An 18,417-nucleotide genomic window follows, 5' to 3' on the forward strand; every position below is an offset into this window, starting at 1 on the left:
ATATGACAAGTAATTCATTGTTTTAAAGAAAGCTTCCTAATATTTATTTAAGGACTTTGGGTTTTTTTTTTTTTTTTTTTTTTTTTTTTTTTTTTTGAGACGGAGTCTTGCTCTGTCCCCCAGGCTGGAGTGCAGTGGCGCGATCTTGGCTCACTGCAAGCTCCGCCTCCCGGGGTTCACGCCATTCTCCTGCCTCAGCCTCCCGAGTAGGGACTACAGGCGCCCGCCAACACGTCCGGCTAATTTTTTGTATTTTTAGTAGAGACGGGGTTTCACCCTGTTAGCCAGGATGGTCTCGATCTCCTGACCTCGTGATCCGCCCGCCTCGGCCTCCCAAAGTGCTGGGATTACAGGCTTGAGCCACCGCGCCCGGCCTCAAAATGTTGTAAACCTGAGTGTTTCCCCGCGGCTTCGAACTGGGGATCTTTCGCGTGTTAGGCGAACGTGATAACCACTACACTACGGAAACATCCTCTTTTTTTTTCAATTAAAAAAAAATTTTAAGAGACAGGAGTCTTGCTAATTTTGTCCAGGCTGACCTTAAACTCCTGGGCTCAATTGATCCTCCTGCCTCATCCTCCTAAGCTATTGGGACTGTAGGCACGTGCCACCATGCCAGGCTAGACTTCTTCCTCTTATTACTGTTATTATTTTTTAAACAGTGATTAGCATAACCATTCTATTGAAATGGTCCTTTATTCATTCCCAGAATGGATCTGAAGCTTGGAGATTATAATGGCATGACAGCCTTTTCTCATGCTGACCTTTTTACTTTTGCCCACTACTGTGCCAGATTTCTTTTGAAAGTGCCTATTTTAAGCAAAATGATTTTAACATCTTAAGGAAGAGGGCAACACTGACCATGTAAGGATTGTAGAATGGAAGGGCCTGGAAACAGACCTTGTGGATTTGGATTTGTCTGATCTAAGTCCCTGCTCTTCTAAGAGAATGCAAAAACAAGATAAAATGCAACTATCCACTAGCATAGCAGTTTTCTGGGTCTTCCACTAAACTATCTTAATTAATTAAAAATAGTTTTTCAAGAATGTCTTTCTTTTTTTTTTTTTTTTTTTTTTCCTGAGCCAGAGTCTCTCTCTGTCACCCAGGCTGGAGTGCAATGGCACGATCTCGGCTCATTGCAACCTCCACCTCCCGGGTTCAAGCGATTCTCCTGTCTCAGCCTCCCGAGTAGCTGGGATTACAGGCGCACATATTTTAGTAGGGACGGGATTTCACCATATTGCCCAGGCTGCTCTCGAACTCCTGAGCTCAGGCAATCTACCCTCCTCAGCCTCCCAAAGTGCTAGGATTACAGGTGTTAGCCACCGTGCCCGGCCTTTTTTTTTTTTTTTTTCCAGAGACAGTGTCTCACTCCTTTATCCTGACTGGAGTACAGTGGTGGAATCTCAGCTCACCGCACCCTCTGCCTCCCAGGTTCAAGCAATTCTTGTGCCTCAGCCTCCTGAGTAGCTGTGATTACAGGCATGCACCACTGCACCTGGCTAATATTTGCATTTTAGTAGAGACGGGGGTTTCACTATGTTGGCCAAGCTAGTCTCGAACTCCTGACTTCAAGTGATCTGCCTGCCTCAGCCTCCCAAATTGCTGGAATTACTACAGGTGTGAGCCCCCACGCCCAGCCAAGAATGTTTTAAAATACTCCCTTTAAGTGTGATTTTGTTGGGATGGCAGCCCTGTTCCTGCATTTTGGAATTGCTCTACTTACATTTTTGCTTTCCCTAAAGCAGAGTGTGGTTCCCCTGTTAAAAAACAAAAGGAAAAAAAAAAAGGTAACATGCCTGGAAATGACTTTTGTGGTAGTTACTTTATATGTAAAAATCTAGAAGGTGCCTAATCTTAAACTGCGTAAGGCATTCACTTAGAATTAAAGATAATTTACCCAGCCTGGGCAACATGGCAAGACCTCGTTTCTACAAAAAAAATAAAAAAATTAGGCCAGGTGCAGTGGCTCACGCCTGTAATCCCAGCACTTTGGGAGGCTGAGGTGGGTGGATCACCTGAGGTCAGGAGTTCGAGACCAGCCTGGCCAATATGGTAAAACCCCATCTCTGTTAAAAATACAAAATTAGCTGGGTGTGGTGGCCTGCGTCTGTAATCCCAGCTACTTAGGAGGCTGAGGCAGGAGAATTGCTTGAACCTGGGAGGCGGAGGTTGCAGTGAGCTGAGATCGTGCTATTGCACTCCAGCCTGGGCAAAAAAGAGTGAAACTCCATCTCAAAAAAAATAAAAATAAAAAATTAGCTGAGTGTGATGGCATGCACCTGTGGTCCCAGCTACTTGGGAGGTAGAGACGCAAAGGTGGGAGAATTGCTAGAGCCCAGAAGGTGGAAGGTTGAGGCTGCAGTGAAAAGAAAATTTACTACAAAGTTTAAGATTTAAAGTCAGTGGTCTCCTTTTTCCTGCATCCTCCAATTGAAATTCAGTTTTTACTCTCTTAGTTGCAAAAATTAGAGACAAGAAACAATGAAACAAGCTTGTGATCTGAAGAATTTGACTTGTATCTAGTAGCTTCAGCATGTTCACGGGTCATAGGAGGTTATGGTCCCAGTGAAAGTTACATTCTTGGCCAGAAAAATCCCTTCAGGAGGTTCTTTTTCCCACAGCGGATTGTTCACCCAAAACAGCTGTGAATTTTGGTTTGCAAAAGGAAGTCCAGGCTATTTCTGCCCTAGTCTTTCATAGGGAAAGTAAATTACTGGGTTTTTAGCCCAGAAACACTAAGGAAACCCCAGAAGTAGACAGTGGAGAGTTTGTTCTTAGAAAAATCAGGCTCTCCTGTGGGTAGGAACTTGGTCTGTTTTTTGGAGAGCTCTCAGAAAATATTTCCCACACTGATTTCCAAAGGATTATTGGGAGATTTTCTGTGGTAGAGAAAATTATATCGTATAATATGTTACATTCATAGAACATCTTCACATAACTTTGGTGTGGTTAGAGTTAATGGTAGTAATACTAGAAATTATATGGTATGGCTTCATATTTATCCTTTCTCAGTAATTTGTAGATCAAGTTTGTTTAGTTTACAAATCAAAAAAGAGTTTTTAAAACAAGTCAGTTGTTTCTGCTTTGAAACAAGATAGTTGTATCTGTTTGTGATATTATTACCACTGATCCAGGAAGCAGAACTGCCTCCTGGCCTACTTAAGTGGTGAGGACATACTATGGCGGCTAAGGATCAGGCTCTGACCCAACTCTGCCTTGTGACTTAGGCAAATTAAGTCACTTTTCTGCACCTCTGTGTCTTCATATGTGTAATGGGCCTGGGATGGTACCTATCTTCTAAAGCAGCATTAAATGAGCTAAAGGATGTAAGGCATATAATGCCTGGCACATGGCAAGGGCTTGGTAACCCTCAGCTGCTAGAATCATCTAATGGGAGCCAGATGCTTGCCACCCTTGATGAATCAGAGTGAGGACCCTGTTAAGGACATATCTTTCATTGATGTTGCCATTTTAACATTTATAATAATTCATAGCAGAAGCTCCCAACCTTTTAAACTATGAAGAGTCCCATAGTTTTAAAAAGCCTGAAAATTGGCAATGGTGGCAAAGTTACAAAGCAATCCAGGTCCACAATCCTTTGTTTGAAACCTTGGGGCCAGATATGTTTTCAGGGTGCTGACTCAATATTGTATATTGAGTCCCTAGTGGGATTGTGGCAGCACCCTGGAAACATTATATTTCTACAGCAAAACCTGTAAATATTGACTAAATGGGATAAATATGAAGCAGCTTCATATCAGTGTAGGTCAGGTTTTGCAGCTAAATGACTTTGCTGCTAACTTATGAAAATATATTTTCAGAGCTTTTTGGATTTCTGAATTGTTGATAAGGGACTGTAAACCTCTGCCTTTATGGTAGAAAAATTGCAAGACAAAGAAATGCACTAAGAAGAAAATAAGGTCAGTTATAATTCTACCATCTACAGAAATTAACTTGAAATTTTGGTGTACAATCTTGTTTTTTTCTGTGCAAACTTTTTTTTTTAACAGAAGTGACATTATTTTGTACATACTTTGTCTCATGTTTTCACTAACTGTATTGTGAAAACACTTTCCTATATTTTCTGTCCTCCTCAACCTCATTTTAAATGGATGTGATATCCGTGGTATATATGAATTGTAATTAATTTAACCCCTTTCCTGACATGAAACATGAGTTTGTTTTTCGTTTTCTGCTATTAGAACAGCTCTGTGATGAACATGCATGTGGATAAGTTTGTGTGTACATTCTGCTTATAACATTTGATATATTCAATAGAATGGTAGGTGTAGTTTCAACATTCAGCCATTGCAGAAATCAGCAGCTGAGTATTCAAATTACACCTCAAAATCAACAACAAGAAACATACATGTTGTTGAATTTGAGGACTCATAGTAATTCTGAGGCCCCTTACATCTCCTGGGTCCTTCTGACTGGGAAGTAATATACTGATTTATGGTTGCTAAATACTACTTATATTCAGAAAGTAACCTTTGTGCAAGCCCAGGACTTTTTAATGGTTAACTTAGGGCTTTACTTGTTCTTTTTCATAGACCAAATGTTTAGAAGAGGGCCATTAGTAATACAAATGCATGGAGCAATATGCTCCAAGCAGAATAAAATAAAAACAGCTTTATGGTCCGGCATGGTGGCTAATACCTATAATCCCAGCACTTTGGGAGGCTGAGGTCAGAGGATCACTTGAGCCTAGGAGTTTGAGAGCAGCCTGGGCAACATAGTGAGACCCAGTTTCTATTTAAAAAAAAAAAGTAATTAAAAAACAAAAAAAATAGCTGTTGTTTTGTAGAGATGAGGTCTTGCTATGTTGCCCAGTCTGGATGCAAATTTATTTTTTCTTTTAAATTATAGTTGAGACCTATTTACAAAAAGACTGATGGCCAGAAAAGATTACAAAACAAATCAGTTCAGGGCTGTTTACCTGAGTGTCTGAAAGGTTCTTAGACTTTCTGATATGGTTTTTAGATCTTTAACTCTTTGCTGTGCCTGGGGAGGAGCCCCAGTCCTGGCTTTGCTCATAACTATCCACATCATGCTCACCACTCTTCCTGTGATCCAGCCTGATGGAGTCTGTGCATTGACTTTTGTCCTCAATGGGGCCAGCTGCCTGATTCTTGCTTCTTCAGGTTGCCCTGCAGCCATAATCAAACTTCATTGCAAAGTCCAGCCCATACTGTAGTATTTGAAGTCAGTAACTCAGTAGCTCAGAAGCATTGCTACTGACATATTGTGGGTGAGTGTGTATGTGTGTATTTGGGATGGGTGGGATGGTTTCACTTCTTGAGCACTTAATACTTTGCTCTGTCTGTGCCAAGGGCTTTACATACATGTATTTGCCGAGTTTACCTTCACAACATGCCTGCAAGATAATTATTGTTATCTCCATTTTACAGATGAAGAAGCAAAAGTTAAGAGAGAGGTTAAAGTGACTAGCCCAGGGCCACACAGAGGAGTGCAGAGCCTGGCATCTCTGTGATTCCAAAACTTTTGCTTATAAAGCACTGCATTTGGCCACTTGGAGAATCAGTCTCTTTGGATGAGACTTGGAGAATCAGTCTCTTTGGATGAGACTTAAGTGACCACTTACTATATGCTTAGGTAAAATTTTGCTGAAAAGATTAATTAGGGATTTCTTTAAGTTTAATAGTTGCTTTTATACCACTTACTTCATGCTATACCCTTCTAAGCACTTTACAAATATTAACTCATTTTGTCCTCATAACAACTCTCTCTTTTTTTTTAATAACAAAAACAGGGATGGGGTCTCACTATGTTTCCCAGGTTGGTCTCAAATTCTGGAGCTCAAGCGATCCTCCTGCTTCAGCCTCCCAAAGTGTTATAATTACAAGCGTTAGCCACCACACCTGGCCATAACAACTGTTTGAGGAAGACACTAGTAGTATTGCCATTTTACTGGTGAGGAAACCGAAGCACAGAGAGATGAAGTAGCTTGCCAAGGTGCAGTAAGCTAGTAAAAGTTAGAGCTTAGTTTTGAACCCAGGCAGGCAGGCCCCAGAGTCTTTGCTCTTGGTTATTGTGCAACTGGGACTTCTTCCTTTTACCCAAGAATGTAACACAAAGTCCTTTGGAAAGACTTTGACTACATACAGTGAGGTAGGCTCATTTAAAAAAAAAAAAAATTGGCAAATTCCCTGCAATACAGGAAAGTTAGATAAGGAGAATGCCTTTACGTCTTTGCCAAATAATATAGTAGTTTAGAGAATGTGGGGGACTTCCCTACAGCTCTCACATTGCTTTTTCAGACTTCTAGAAAATTCTCACCTCATGTAGGTGCATGTGTTTATGAATTTTACCTGTGAGAAAATTTAAGCGGTCCCCGTGCCCCCCGCAACTAGTTCAAAATGATAAAAATTAGTTTTGGACCCATAAGCTACATAAACTGCTAGATGCGCTACCAGGGCCAAAGTTTGTACAAGGGAAGTGAATCTAAACAATTGGCGTGAAACCAAAAGCCTGTGTATTTGAAGTTATTTCCAACTCTGTTTTTTTTTTTTAAACAATTGGCTCCCTCATTAGTGATTAACAACCAAAATTTGCATTCTCAAATAATAATTAGTTGGCCCATAAAATGATGTTCAGACAGTATTATCTGGCTGGTTCAAATGATTGTTGATGCTATCTTGAAGCCTAGGATTATGGGATGGGAAATGTTACTTTCCATAATCCTTGGTACTTTAATCTTCACAATCCTTCAATACAGGTATTAGTGCCCTTTTTACTGATGATTTTATACTGGTTAAATGACTGGCCTAGAACTGGGCTGAGGTGGGGTTTTTTTTTTGTTGTTGTTGTTGTTTTTTGTTTGTTTTCTGAGATGAGGTCTCACCCTGTCACTCAGGCTGGAGCACAGTGATGCAATCACAGCTCATTGTAACTTCAGCCTCCTGGGCTCAAGCAATCTTCCCACCTTAGTCTACTGAGTAGCTGGGACTACAGGCTCATGACACCATGCCCGGTTAATTTTTGTATTTTTTGTAGAGACGGAGTCTTGCCATGTTTCCCAGGCTGGTCTTGAATTCCTGGGCTTAAGAGATCTGCCCACCTTGGCGTTCCAAAGTGTTGGGATTACAGGCGTAAGCCATCATGCCCAGACAGGACTGAGGTGTTCTGTTTGTGAGGCCTTTAAGGGTCCTATTTTATGCAGAATCATGGCTACCAAAAAGACGTCTGTGGAAGTATAAGGTGGAAAGTATAAGGAGAAGGTAGTATTCTAGCTAAGTAGCTCTGAAAATACCTATGGGTCCTATATACCTAACAGTAATAGAATAGGCCTATTACTTTTTACCTACAAATGAAAATACTTTAGATGTTGAAATTGGCAGAGATTCCACATTTGTTACTTTTTAATCTATTTCTATCTCCATAATTGTGTGTTTAAGACTCAGCTGGAGAATAGTTTTCTTGCTAGTCACTCATCAGCAGTCTCTCTTGCCATCTTTAGCAGACCCAGAGCAGAGTTTCAAAAGACTTTTCAAATAAATGATCCCGGGCTTAGTGCTTCATTTTAAGGTTTAAATTTTTCTTTTTTATTTCTTTTATTTTTTCTTTTTGAGACGGAGTTTCACTCTTGTTGCCCAGGCTGGAGTGCAATGCGTGATCTCGGCTCTCCGCAATCTCCACCTGCCGGGTTCAAATGATTCTCCTGCCTCAGCTTCCTGAGTAGCTGGGATTACAGGCATGCGCCACCATGCCCGGCTAATTTTGTATTTTTAGTAGAAACGGGGTTTCTCCGTGTTGGTCAGGCTAGTCTGGAACTCCTGACCTCAGATGATCCGCCCGCCTCGGCCTCCCAAAGTGCTGGGATTATAGGCGTGAGCCACCGCGCCTGGCCTAAGTTTTTCTTTTTAAAAGAAGGAGTGTATAAAAAATCAGGTCCAGTACTTTTACTAGATATGTTTTGTCGACCAAATTGATAGAGCTGTCTTTTTAAAAGATGTCTTTTTCCAGGCCAGGTACGGTGGCTGTAATCCCAGCTACTCTGGAGGCTGAGGCAGGAGAATCGCTTGAACCCGGGAGGCGGAGGTTGCAGTGAGCCGAGATCGCGCCGTTGTACTCCACCCCGGGCGACAGAGCAAGACTCTGTCTCAAAAAAAAAAAAAAAAAAAGATGCCTTTTCCTTATCCATTATGATCTGTTAGACTTGTTATTGTCTTCAGTTACCAACCATCATTTCCGGTTACCTTTCTCTTTAACATATGTTCTTTTGTAAAATTTATAGTTCATTTACAGAGAAAACTGATGAAAATAGCAGTCCAGGTACCTTAGCATCTTCTCATTCAATTGGCAGATATCTATGAAGACCTGATACTTTTGGGTGACATTTCACAGTCACTTAAAAATATCCGTGTTTGCTGAGAGGAATGCATTATACCAAATTATAAGTTTGGTATAATGCTGCTAGTACTAGCAGAATGATATAAAGAAGCTAAACCCAAGTTTTTTTGGGTGTATGTGTGGGGCGTTCCCACTGTAATCCATAAAACTCATTTCCAGTAACTTCTGTCTTCTGTGTTTTTTATCCTAATATTGGTACTTTCAAATTGGCTTGTTGTGGGGTTTGATTGTCATTCTACTGTACCAATTTGCCCATAAACCTCTGTATCTCTTTAACAGGCAAATCATCATGTAGAAAAACTTTTTTTTTTTTTCCAAGAGAGGATCTCACTCTGTTGCCCAGGCTGGAGTGCAGTGGTGGGATCATAGCTCAAGCTATCCTCCAACCTCACTCAGTCTTTTGAGTAGCTGGGACTACAGGCATGCACCACCAAGTTTGCCTAATTTTTTTTTTTTTTTTTTTTTAATTGAGACAGAGTCTTGCTCTGTTGCCAGGCTGGAGTGCAATGGCGTGATCTTGGCTCACAGGGGCCTCCACCTCCCGGGTTCAAGCGATTCCCCTACCTCAGCCTCCTGAGTAGCTGGGACTACAGGCACATGGCATCATGCCCGGCTAATTTTTTTTTTTTTTTTGTATTTTAGTAGAGGCAGGGTTTCACCATGTTGGCCAGGATGGTCTCGATCTCCTGACCTTGTGAGCCACCCGCCTCAGCCTTCCAAAGTCTAGGATTACAGGCATGAGCCACCGTGCCCAGCCCATCTACTTAATTTTTAAATTTTTTATAGAGATGGGGCTTGCTTTGTTGCCCAGGTTGGAATGCAATGGCACAATATTAGCTCATTGTAGCCTTGAACTCTTGGCCTCAAGCAATCTTCCTGCCTTGGCCTCCCAGGGTGCTGGGATTACAGCACTGGCTGAAAAACATTTTCTGATGGATTGAATCAGCTGTGAGTTTGGGCCACAAATCTGGGTCTTTTAAAAAAATATGAATACAGTCGTCCCTCAGTCTCTATGGGGGATTGATTCTAGGACCCCTCGAAGATACCAAAATTCCAGCTCCAGTCCCTTATATAAAATGGCGTAGTATTTGTGTATAACCTGTGCGCATTCTCTCGTATACTTTAAATCACCTCCAGTTTAATTATAATACCTAAATACAGTATAAACACTATGTAAACAGTTATTAAAACGTATTTTTTAGGGAATAATGAGACAAAAAGCCTGTACATGTTTAATATAGATGCAGCCATCCATTTTTTTTCTGAATATTTTTTTTTCCATGGTTGGTTGAATTCACAGATCTAGAACCCATCAATATCGAGGGCTAACTGTATGACGTAATAACCTAATAACCACCAGGATTGCCTTTCCTATAATTAAAAAAAAAATTGTTGGCTGGGCGTGGTGACTCACGCCTGTAGTCCCAGCACTTTGGGAGGCTGAGGCTGACAGATCACGAGGTCAAGAGATTGAGACCATCCTGGCCAACATGGTGAAACCCCGTCTCTACTAAAAATACAAAAATTAGCTGGGTGTGGTGGCACATGCCTGCAGTCCCAGCTACTTGGGAGGCTGAGGTAGGAGAATTGCTTGAACCTGGGAGGCGGAGGTTACAGTGAGCTGATATCTCGCCACTGCACTCCAGCCTGGTGACAGAGTGAGACTCCATATCAAAAAAAAAAAAGGCCGGGCGCGGTGGCTCAAGCCTGTAATCCCAGCACTTTGGGAGGCCGAGGCGGGCGGATCACAAGGTCAGGAGATCGAGACCATCCTGGCTAACATGGTGAAACCCCGTCTCTACTAAAAATACAAAAAATTAGCCGGGCCTGATGGCGGGCACCTGTAGTCCCAGCTACGCGGGAGGCTGAGGCAGGAGAATGGCGTGAACCCAGGAGGCGGAGCTTGCAGTGAGCCGAGATCGTGCCACTGCACTCCAGCCTGGGCGACAGAGCAAGACTCCGTCTCAAAAAAAAAAAAGTTTTGCACTTCCTATTGCTCAAGGTGACATCTGATTCTGATTTTCTTTTCTTTTCTTTTTCTATTTCTTTTCTTTTTTTTTCTTTCAACAGTCTTGCTCTGTCACCCAAGCTGGATTGGAGTGGCACGAGCGTGGCTCACTGCAACCTTCACTTCTCAGGTTCAAGCGATTCTTCTGCCTCCGCCTCCTGAGTAGCTGGGATTACAGGTGTGTGCCACCACGCTCAGCTAATTTTTGTATTTTTAGTAGAGACAGGGTTTCGCTATGTTGGCCAGGCTGGTCTTGAGTGATCTGCCTGCTTCAGCCTCCCAAAGTTCTGGGATTATAGGTGTGAGCCAGTGTACCCAGTCAACGTCTGATTTTCTATTGGTGATGACATAATGAGGTTATTGGAGTCATCACATGATGAATCTGGCTGGCATTAGGTTTCCTCATTACCAGGAACTGGGCCTTGTGAGATTTTGACCCTTACCACATCATGCTCACCACTCTTCCTCTGATCCAGCCTGATGGAGTCTGTGCATTGACTTTTGTCCTCAGTGGGGCCAGCCGCCTGATTCTTGCTTTTTCAGGTTGCCCTGCAGCCGTGATCAAACTTCAATGCAAAGTCCAGCCCATACTGTAGTATTTGAAGTCAGTAACTCCATAGCTCATAGGTATTGCTACTGACAGTATTGTGGGTGAGTGTGTATGTGTGTATTTGGGATGGGTGGGATGGTTTCACTTCTTGAGCACTTAATACTTTGCTCTGTCTGTGCCAAGGGCTTTACATACATGTATTTGCTGAGTTTACTTTCACAACATGCCTGCAAGATAATTATTGTTATTTCCATTTTACAGATGAAGAAGCAAAAGTTAAGAGAGCTTAATTAACTGCTTTTTGTCATTGTTTTGCTTGTGATTAACATTGTTTTCACCTCTTTGATTGGTCTTTGGTTTCATGTGGCCGTCAGAGTTTGAGTAGAGCAAAATCTTGTCTCTCCCTCTTTCATTGATTTTTATTTTAGCCTTTAGTTTGATGTGTAACTACCTGAAAGAAATCCTTAAGTTTGAGTTAAGCTTTGAGTCTGTTGTTGTAGGATTTTAGCTTGGTTAAGGTCTGTCTAGATCCCTGGGGAGTGGAAAGTATCCATTTCTCTTAGTTTTATCCTCTAGTCTCTGTGCTTGAACTCTGAAGGGAAGAGGACATGGCTAGACAGAAAAAACTGTACGCAGGAAACGTTGTCTCCAGGAACTTTTCTCTCTTAGAGTGCACATTGGCTCTGGGGAAGGGCCTGAGTGAGCAGTGCCTCTCGGGGATCTTCCACCTAGTCCCACCTCAACCACCATCTAGCCGTATGATCTTGGGAATATTTTTTACTCTTCCTATAGCTCAGTTTTCTTACCATTAAAAAATGGCTGGCAGGGGGCAGTGTTTTTAGCGTTTCCTGGCAGAGGGTCCAAGGAAAGGTGCATCAGCGTGTCTTAAAGCATCTGCAGAGTTGAAAGGAACGACTGCTTACTGTCTTCTTACTGTGTGCCCGGAACTGTGCAAGGCCTTTTTCGTGCCTGGTCCGGAAGGTCAAGAAGAGAAGGAGGTCTCTCTTCTCCCTTCATCCATGGGAGTGTGTGAGTGGGAGGTTGCTCTCTCCGCGCGTGAAACTTTCATCAGCAAATACTAATTAGTGCCTAATTACTATATGTTGTGCATACCACTGTAGCAGATAACTTAGGAACACAAAACTTGACAACTCCCTTAAGAAATTGGCTTGGTTATCTGTGAGTTTTCACTATCAATGACCGAATAAATAAGTGGGGGAGAACAGATAGGTTTTTCTTACAGAAGAATTCCAATTATAAATGTAGGAATAATGAGGGGAATAGAAAATCACCATTAGCATACCATAGTAATAATTGCTGCAGGCAAGATCTATCAGTGAAGAATGAAATGGTGGGTGAAAGTTGAAGGAGAAACAATATTTGTATGGCTTCAAAGTATCTTCCCCAAAATATTTATTAATTCCTATGGCGGTTTCAACCGATGTCCACTTGTTCTTTGGTAGTCCTCTCTCTAGGAGATGGAATTTAATTCTCTTCCTTTTTTGAGTGTGGGCTAGACTCAGAAACTGGCTTCCAAATAATAGAATATGGACAGAGAACAGTGGTAACTTTATAGTGGGAAAATCTGGTAGCCACTGCCTTTACCGAGTAATGAAGGTTAACATCACCAGTGATAAGTCATGCTGATGTCACATATCCCCAGATGTGACGTGATGAAAGGACACTTTACCTCTTGTGTTCCTTCCCCAAATCCAAACCTCAGTCTAATCATGAGAAAACAGAAACACAAATTGAAGAACACTCTACAAAATACTGAGCAGTACTCTTTAAAATTGTCAAGGCTGAGAAAGACAAGGAAAGACTGAGGAACTATCACAGACTAGAGACTCAAGAGCCAAGACCATTCAGTGCAGTGTAGGGTCCTGGAACAAAGGACATGAATGTAAAAACTAGGGAAGTATCAACAAAGTCTGTAGTTTAGTTAAGAGTATTGTACCGGTGTTAATTTCTTAAGTTTTGATCAGTGATTTCTTAAGTTTTGATCAATGTACAGTCATCCCTGGGTACATGTGGGGTATTGGTTCGAGGACCCCCATCTATAACAAAATCTTTGTATACTCAAGTCCTGAGGTCAGCTCTGAGAAACCCAAGTATGTGAAAAGTCAGACCTCCACACATATAGGTTTTGAATCCCACAAATGCTATATTTTTTATCTGCGTTTGGTTGGAAAAAATCTGCATGTAAGTGGACCCAAGCAGTTCCAACCTGCATTGTTTAAGGATCAGCTTTACTATGGTTCTGTAAAACGTTGACATAAGGGGAAGCTGGGTGAAAGGGGTACGGGGCTCTGTGCTATCTTTGCAACTTTTCTGTAAGCCTAATATTATTTCAAAATAAAAAGTAAACAAGCAAAGGGCCTATTTGATAGAGGCTCTGAAGTCAAGCTGCCTGGTTTCATATCTTGCCTCTGCCACCTACCAGTTGGGAGGTATAGATAGCTTTCTGAATTGCTTTGCCTTAGTTCCTTCATCTATAATAATAGAATTTCTCATATAAAGTTGTGTAATGATTAAATGAGGTAATGCATGTGAAGTACTTAGAATAGTGGCATGCCGGGCATGGTGGCTCACACCTGTAATCCCAGCACTTTGGGAGGCTGAGTTGGGAGGATTGCTTGAGCCCAGAAGTACAAGATTCACCTGGGCAACACAGCAAGACCCTATTTTAAAAGGAAAAAAAAGAACAGTGGCTGGAACGTAGGAATGACAGCTGCTAATATTAATATTTATACAGAGGAAGTCCAGCCTCCTTTTAGTTACTCAGCCATTGAGCCAGGGATGTAAATAGTGCTGGAGGAGTTTGGAGGAAGAGGCTATGGTAATGGAGTAGGGTGGTCTGGAGACCCCTCTCCTAGACTACTTATACCCCTAGGAAGTGGGGCCCTGCCTTTCAAGAAAGCCAAAGATTCAGATAGCTGATAGAAGATTGGTGTGGAGGAGGGCAGGGAACAGCTAGAGGCAGAGGTAGAGAAGCTTAAAATAAGAAAGACCTGTTTGCCCAGCAGTGAGTAAGTGGCTATCCAGCAGGAGTCAGCAGATGTGAGGTTGGTAAGATTGGCTGGTACTGGATCGTCATGGGATTGGATGCTGGCTTGATAGAGTCTAAGACCTTGTGTCCAGGCCACTTTATCTCTAGGTGCTTTATTTCTAAGCCTGAGAGAGAGACAATTCAAACAATAAAAAAAATTGTTTCAGTTTCAACAGGATTGTGGTTGTACTTTGAGTATTTGTTGGTTGAGAAAATATGTTGTGACAGAATGATTATGAACTCCGTAACTCTCTGAAATAAACTTGTGTTTTATTAAATATACTAGCTTCTCTGTACCTTAGAGACATCATAATATATTATTCTGAGACATTTATTCTGCCTACTGCTGGTGCTTGGTGTACGAATGCATTTGCTGACCCTTTACAATAACAACATGGCCCCAGGGCAGAGTCACCATTTTAAGTATGCACACATGCTTTTTGACTTCCAAGCCTCGTCTTTTGGGTTGTCTTCTGTCACAGGGGAGTGTGTTTCTTTTATTAGTAAAGAAAAGAAAAATTATTGTACCACTAGAAATATGGCTAAAAATTATTGAAGTATCATTTACATACAGTTAAGCACTTGGATATTAAGTGTACAGACCAGTGTATTCTTACCTACATATACATCTGTTATCATCGTGAAGATAGCATTCCAATGCCCCAGAAGTCTCCTTGGTGTCACCTGCTAGCCAAAAATGCCCTCCTTGAGGTTATCACTGTTCTGACCTTGATCACCGTAAATTTTTGCCTGGGGATATGTTTCTTTTTCTCCACTGTACACCCGTGTTCATGCAGAACAGTGGAGTGGGAGCAGGGCAGGGTCTGTATGTGCCAAATACTACACTAGACACATTCCCAGACTTAAATAAATTCTCCCGTAAAACACAGACCTGGGCTTATATAACTTGTCTAAACTCAATCCCGTGTCATTGATGCCAAAGTCAGTGTTTTTTCCATTGCGCCATGCTCTATGTCTTCAACTGACATTTGCCATAATAATTATCATTATCATTAATGAAAAGTCATCTTACGCTTGCCAGTAGTTTATATGATCAAAGAACATCAGTTAACACCCAGTTCTCATTTCTAAGTGTGTTTAAATGGTCAAGAGCTTTTAACATAACTCTCTTAGGAAGCAGAAGGAATTGAGTTAATTTAGAACCAAAAGATAATGGCAGTTTCTTCATTTAATGAGTGCCTTGTTTGTGCAAGATCACGTGCTGGCCAACACAGTTATAGAGAGAAAAGAAGTCTCAATCCCAGCTTTGTGATCTTCTGATGGGGGAGATAGAGAATAGTGTGATGAGTGCTATGAAACAGAGGGATGCTGGAGCATCAGAGAGGAAACAAGGGGCAGGGCTGGGGAAATGTTCCTCCCTGAAGGGGTGAGGTCTGGGTGGAGTATTAGAGCTAAAAGGAGTTGTACAGACAAAGAAGGGGAAAAGTGAGAGTTATTTTAAGCTGGAGTGCATGTACAGTGTGGTGGCTCAGTGTGTGCGAAGAATGGGTGTCTGGAAGCCTGGTGCATTGAGACAACTGCAGGTAACTGCCTGGTATGTAGGAGGGAGAGGGGTTCTGTGGAGTAGGAAGAGATGAGCTGCGGTAGTAACAGAGGTGAGATGCCCATGTAAAGGAGTTGGATTTTACGTTGACAGTAGTTATGGACTTGCAATTTAGGAAGATCACTTCAGATTTTTGGAAGATGGATCAAAGGAGTTGAGATTAACTAGGAGTGCAAAATGATTAGGGCCTGAAGGAAGGTAGTATCAGTGAGTATGAAGAGGAAGCTAAGTTTGAAATATTCAGGAGGAATGAACAGGACTTGGTGACTGTTGATTTGCAGTTGAGTGGGTGATCTCTCCTATGACTTTGCATCTAAATAGGATATTACTGGCGGGGTGTAGTGGCTCATGCCCTGTAATCCCAGCACTTTGAGAGGCTGAGGCAAGAGGATTGCTCGAGCTCAGGAGTTTAAGGCCACCCTAGGCAACACAGGGAGACCCTGTCTCTACAAAAAATTTAAAAATTAGCCAGATGTGATGGTGCCTGTAGTCCCAGCTACTCAGGAGACTGTGGTGGGAGGATCACTTGAGCCTGGGAGGTCGAGGCTGCAGTGAGCTGTGATCACACTACTACTACACTCCAGCCTGGGCAACATAGCTAGACTCTGCCTCATAAAAGAATGAATGGGCTGGGTGTGGTGGCTCATGTCTATAATCCCAGCACTTTGGGAGGCTGAGGTGGGCAGATCACCTGAGGTCAGGAGTTCGAGACCAGCCTGGCCAACATGGTGAAACCTCGTCTCTACTAAAAATACAAAAAATTACCCGGGCATGGTGGTGGGTGCCTTTAGTCCAGCTATGCAGGTGGCTGAGACAGGAGAATCACTTGAATTCAGGAGGCAGAGGCTGCAGTGAGCCGAGATTGCACCACTGCACTCCAGCCTGGGTGACAGAGTGAAACTCCATCTCAAAAAGAAAAAAAAGAAAAAGAAAAAGAAAAAAGAAAGAAAGAATGAATGAATGAATGAATAGGATATTACAACATAAAATGAGAGAGTGGGGTTTTGTGGAAGGACTGGAGTTTTGTAAGGGATAGGGATAACTGAAATGAAACACTTTTTTCACCGTCTAGTAGAAGGGTAGTATTCATTTTAGAACAGCCCCATTACTTATTTTGGTGTGCACAGGAGTTTGTAGATGGAGACCTAGAGTGGTGTGGTAACTATTTTTTTAAGCAGGCAGGTGAATCAATCTTTTGGTTTAATCTTTGTTTATCATGGTGAAAGCTAAGTCTCCAGATGGTTGTTTTTGTTTCCACAGCAAAGACCTGTGAACCTCTGAACTGAGTGGGAATTAGTGATATGGAAAGAAGAAAAGACAGGCCCTTCCTACTCCTTTCAGGATTTATGTAGTTATTTATTTACTGACATGTGTGCAGAAAGCCAAATCGGTACTTTTTGTGAAATGGAATATAGTTTAGATTCAAAGGATTTTATCAAGCTTAAAGCCAACCCTGTTTTTGCTTTGGCCTGTGTTCTGCTGTAGTAATCTCCTTCCTTGTGCGCAGGATAACAGTGGGGGGATCCTTAAACTGGCAGGGGTATTATTTAGCCACCCAGGGCTGCGTCAATCACACTGAGAGTCCTGGTTCTTGGCTATGAGAATGTCTCCTCATGAGGCTCAAGGACTGTGTACATAGAATTGAAAACTTCTAGAAAAGGCAAAACAAATTCTCCAGGCTTTGTGATTGGCATTGTCTGGAGTCCTCACCCTGAACGGTCATTAAGAAACCCAAATTATACCCTTTATGCTGAAAGGAAGCTTTTCTCTCCAGCTAGCCAAAATTTAGTCGTCTGCTTATGCCAACTCCTGATTTCCTGTTACTATAAATCCTTGACAGTTTAGAATGAAGGACGGTGGTGTGTAGGGCAGAGAATCCTTATTCAAATGAATAGGAGAGCAATGGCAGTGTACCCGTAGGGTCATATATAATAAAACTACAAGATAGGTTTCTTGCCCTTGAAATCTCATTATAATAGTGCTGTGAGCCACCAAGAGTTTCCGCCATTCTAGTTTTCAGGTTGTGCTCAGGAACCATTAATACTTTCGCAATAACACAAGTTCTTGTTCATCCAGGGATGTTTATTTCAGTGTTAAATTGTAAGTAAATAAGCATGCTACAATTTATGAAAGCTGAGTATGTGACCTCTGTTCAGTGTCGGGATGAAATCAAACGCTCATAATCTGACACCTTGAATGCTTTGCGTGATCATTGTTGTACTGCATGATTGTTAGGTAAACAGTTTACGTAAGTAACTATAATTAGTTTTAATTTTTACATGGCCAAATCAAATGTTCACAGTTTCTTGTTTATTTATTTGTTGGTTCTCCAGCATCTGTAATTAGCATCACTGTCAGCATTTTTCATTGATACCTGTGTAGACTGTGTCCTCATCACTTGCTGGTTACCTTGTGTTAAAAAACCAAGTCTAGGTTTTCTCCCTAGCAGCCCTTTAGAAGGGATGGTTGGTCCTCGGCTCTATTCTCTCTCACTATCCAACCTCAACCTCAGTGGGGTCTTCAGGGAGTAGGAGCTCCAGACCCTGGGACTGTGTGGCCTGCCCAGAGGTGGAACAGCACACTGTTGGGATGAGAGAGAGGCCCCTTCGCCTCTGAGAAGGAATGAACAACAGATTTTATTTTAGAGTACTATATAGATTGAAATAACTGAACATTTCTCACCTAACAGATAGTAAGGATTTTAATAGACATTTATTTGCAGAATTAGTTTTCTACCACAAAGTCGATTTGGGGTTAGGAAAAGGGGTGCACTAGTAGGGATACTTTGATACGGTGGTTAGATGGTCATTGAAAAGAAAATGATACATTTTGGATGGATTGAGAAGCAAAATTGATTTTGGATGACATTT

The 18,417-nt window shown here is 41.9% G+C and overlaps 1 protein-coding gene and 1 non-coding gene across 6 annotated transcripts in view; one reads left to right on the forward strand and one right to left on the reverse strand.

The window, feature by feature from the left end:
- ANKS1A (ankyrin repeat and sterile alpha motif domain containing 1A) overlaps positions 1 to 18,417 on the forward strand; it is a 204,557-nt gene that overhangs the window by 5,849 nt on the left and 180,291 nt on the right. The gene's annotated exons all lie outside the window — the stretch shown is intronic.
- TRNAV-AAC lies at positions 397 to 469 on the reverse strand. The gene has a single exon. It is a non-coding gene; the product is annotated as a tRNA-Val (tRNA).

The sequence above is a fragment of the Nomascus leucogenys genome, chromosome 22a (assembly GCF_006542625.1).
Source record: "Nomascus leucogenys isolate Asia chromosome 22a, Asia_NLE_v1, whole genome shotgun sequence".
In the NCBI taxonomy this organism is placed as follows: domain Eukaryota; kingdom Metazoa; phylum Chordata; class Mammalia; order Primates; family Hylobatidae; genus Nomascus; species Nomascus leucogenys.